At 38.7% G+C, this 4,245-nt stretch overlaps 2 pseudogenes; one reads left to right on the top strand and one right to left on the bottom strand.

Moving 5' to 3' along the window:
- Nucleotides 1-661: 661 nt before the first annotated feature.
- Nucleotides 662-781, bottom strand: LOC134950198 (5S ribosomal RNA; annotated as a pseudogene).
- A 2,298-nt stretch (nt 782-3,079) lies between these two features.
- Nucleotides 3,080-3,199, top strand: LOC134950225 (5S ribosomal RNA; annotated as a pseudogene).
- Nucleotides 3,200-4,245: the final 1,046 nt, after the last annotated feature.

Raw genomic sequence — 4,245 nt, 5'->3', positions numbered from 1 at the left:
CTGTGAAGTGTTGCAGCGCATCAGGTGTGTGAAAGCAGATACTCAGTGTTAGGAGTGTTACAGGAGTGAAAAAATACATGGATTAAAAGCAAACAAAGAAAGTGATATAAAATGTGAATGTAAGTGTTAAGTGGTGATGCCCTGAAGAGGACCAGGCAGAATAGTTCAGGAGGCCCCACACCCCAAATCTCATGCCAATACTGGCAATATATCATACTTGAAAAAAATATGCCAAATAAAGAAAATGGAAAAAGAAGTAGACTCTTTTTTGGGAGCACTCTACCTCAGAGGAACTATAGTATATCAATCAATACTGGTAAAATCATGATTTTAATAGATTCTAAATAAAATATGTAGAATTGTCGGAGTTCAAAAAAGATGTATATGTGATTCAAGACTATTATGCAAAATATTTATATCAATTAAAGTAAATAATTAGCAAAAAATCGCTATAGTATAGTGTAAGCCGGAGAAGCTAAGATTCTCAAAAAAGGAAGAGAAGGAAATCACCTTTTAGTCTCAGAAGTGTCCGTCACATAGGTATATGACCATCATTCATACTGCAAAAATCCCAAATGGAAAAAATGGTTGCAGAAAATTAAATCATAGGTCATGAGGGTCCGAGTACCTATCTGTGACTTTGAGATTGGGCAGCAAAATTTATTTGCAGTACCAGGATGTTCCAAGGTGGTCTCCCATCCGAGTACTAGTCCGGCCCTCCACTGCTTAGCTTCCAAGATCGGAAGAGATTGGGCATCTCCAGTGGGGTATGTCCGCAATTTCTTAAGCTAGCCCTTTCATTTGTCACCTTGATTTGGAAAGGGCATTGGTCATATTTTTAGCCAGAAAGAGGGACGGACACGTATATGCCAACCAGATTCAAAAGGTGCAGATTGGGTATAACAATTATATGACAAGAAATTATTATGGCCATAAACAACCAATCAGGGTAAATCCTTCCTTGTTTATATTGTACTGTACACCAGTCATTGATGAATAGATAATAAACTCATTCTTGGTTGTACTGTCTAAATAAGACAGATATACACTTAATTCTTCACCAAATAAGATCCAAAATTACTACAAAGATTCCTTTATAGTTAAATGGGTCATCATCTATATCTTTCTTACAACCAAAGATCCACCATTGGTATATGTATACCTGAGGTTTACAGTTGAAAGTAAATGTTACAATAACAAGGTATTCCAAAAAATGGTCTCCCATCTAAGCACCAACCCTGTGTAACACTATGCAGCAATCACATTCAGATGCAGTTATGCACCATTAGTGGGATACGTCCACAATTGTATGCTTATCACTGATTGGTATAATTACCCTCAATTAGTGAGTAACCAGGTAGCTCATTAATGATTTCTGCAGAGATGGATTAGGTGCATTTGATACCTAGTATACAGATTTAAACCAGGTGTTGCTCAACACGATTTTAGATTTCAAAAAAAGCATATGTTTTCACAATAAATAATAAATGGATGAATAAACCATCTAAGTGTACCTCTACAGAATATGCAGTTGGTATAAATGCTGCAGCATGTAGCGCATTCTGTTGTGAGAGGAGTATGTGGTCAAAAATACAGCAGGTGTCAACCTACAGGGCAAAGAAATCATCAATCATTCTATAGTGATCAAAAAAAGCTTAACAGGCTTAATAATATACCAGCTTATAATAGCATTGCCACTAAACAGGAATGTGGCAGAAGACTATTAGCTAGTCACCCTAGGTAAGGATACTGAGTGTATAAAAATGACAGATGCTGTTATATTTGAACCAGGTATTCTGGTGTTACATACGATACCAGGCTGTAGAGTTTTGATGTCCCCAGGTTTTCTGGTGCGGATGATGAAGGTATAGGTAGCGGGATGGATACTGCTAATCCCCGCTACTCCTGCCCACAGTTGAGCTCCAGCGGGTGGGGGGAGTGCCGCTACCTCCCGCTGTATGTGTCCGCAAGTGAGATCCAGACAGTAGGGGGTGATTCGGGCGGATACCCGTCACTGTTGTGCCCGTGATTGAGCTCTACAGCCTGGTATCGTATGTAACACCAGAATACCTGGTTCAAATATAACAGCATCTGTCATTTTTATACACTCAGTATCCTTACCTAGGGTGACTAGCTAATAGTCTTCTGCCACATTCCTGTTTAGTGGCAATGCTATTATAAGCTGGTATATTATTAAACCTGTTAAGCTTTTTTTGATCACTATAGAATGATTGATGATTTCTTTGCCCTGTAGGTTGACACCTGCTGTATTTTTGACCACATACTCCTCTCACAACAGAATACGCTACATGCTGCAGCATTTATACCAACTGCATATTCTGTAGAGGTACACCTAGATGGTTTATTCATCCATTTATTATTTATTGTGAAAACATATGCTTTTTTTGAAATCTAAAATTGTGTTGAGCAACACCTGGTTTAAATCTGTATACTAGGTATCAAATGCACCTAATCCATCTCTGCAGAAATCATTAATGAGCTACCTGGTTACTCACTAATTGAGGGTAATTATACCAATCAGTGATAAGCATACAATTGTGGACGTATCCCACTAATGGTGCATAACTGCATCTGAATGTGATTGCTGCATAGTGTTACACAGGGTTGGTGCTTGGATGGGAGACCATTTTTGGAATACCTTGTTATTGTAACATTTACTTTCAACTGTATACCTCAGGTATACATATACCAATGGTGGATCTTTGGTTGTAAGAAAGATATAGATGATGACCCATTTAACTATAAAGGAATCTTTGTAGTAATTTTGGATCTTATTTGGTGAAGAATTAAGTGTATATCTGTCTTATTTAGACAGTACAACCAAGAATGAGTTTATTATCTATTCATCAATGACTGGTGTACAGTACAATATAAACAAGGAAGGATTTACCCTGATTGGTTGTTTATGGCCATAATAATTTCTTGCCATATAATTGTTATACCCAATCTGCACCTTTTGAATCTGGTTGGCATATGCGTGTCCGTCCCTCTTTCTGGCTAAAAATATGACCAATGCCCTTTCCAAATCAAGGTGACAAATGAAAGGGCTAGCTTAAGAAATTGCGGACATACCCCACTGGAGATGCCCAATCTCTTCCGATCTTGGAAGCTAAGCAGTGGAGGGCCGGACTAGTACTCGGATGGGAGACCACTTTGGAACATCCTGGTACTGCAAATAAATTTTGCTGCCCAATCTCAAAGTCACAGATAGGTACTCGGACCCTCATGGCCTATGATTTAATTTTCTGCAACCATTTTTTCCATTTGGGATTTTTGCAGTATGAATGATGGTCATATACCTATGTGACGGACACTTCTGAGACTAAAAGGTGATTTCTTTCTCTTCCTTTTTTGAGAATCTTAGCTTCTCCGGCTTACACTATACTATAGCGATTTTTTGCTAATTATTTACTTTAATTGATATAAATATTTTGCATAATAGTCTTGAATCACATATACATCTTTTTTGAACTCCGACAATTCTACATATTTTATTTAGAATCTATTAAAATCATGATTTTACCAGTATTGATTGATATACTATAGTTCCTCTGAGGTAGAGTGCTCCCAAAAAAGAGTCTACTTCTTTTTCCATTTTCTTTATTTGGCATATTTTTTTCAACATATTTCTGACTCATGGGAGCACCACTGAATGGTAACTAAATATTGTGCATCTGAAAAGATACAATATCTCTCTATATGCACAGTTACCGTAATCTGAAGCAATTCTATAATACAAATTTCAGTTTCTCAGAGGACTTTACTCAGATTTCTATTCATACAAAAATTATTGTCAGACCAGTGCGGTTCCCAAAAACCCTTCTCTCGAATATATCATACTTTCCAACTTTTTAGCACATGAAAATGGGACCCGGGAAGGGTGTAAGGGGAGGGGCTTCGACCAAGGGGGCAGGGCCTCATGGCACAGACCTATTTTTAGCATTGTGGGAGCATTCCCAGTGCTCACCGAGCAGCTGAGCAGCCCCTTGCTCCCCTCCGTGTACTGTATGGATGTCATGCAAATGGGCACGGCATCTATTCAGCAATCACTCACTGCTTTGCAAAGCAGAGCAGCGGGTGATCAAAGGATCCCTCACCCGCGGGACACTGCTGCCCCTGGGTGGGACAGCGGAACAGTGTCTGAATAGTTGGTTTGTCCCGCTGTAATCAGGACAGTTGGGAGGTATGCTATATAAGTATAAAGAGGCGTTACTTTTGATTATG

Source organism: Pseudophryne corroboree, chromosome 8 (genome assembly GCF_028390025.1).
Source record: "Pseudophryne corroboree isolate aPseCor3 chromosome 8, aPseCor3.hap2, whole genome shotgun sequence".
NCBI classification, from domain to species: Eukaryota; Metazoa; Chordata; class Amphibia; order Anura; family Myobatrachidae; genus Pseudophryne; species Pseudophryne corroboree.
Note: the sequence above shows the minus strand (reverse complement) of the source record. Positions and strands in the feature narration are given on the sequence as shown.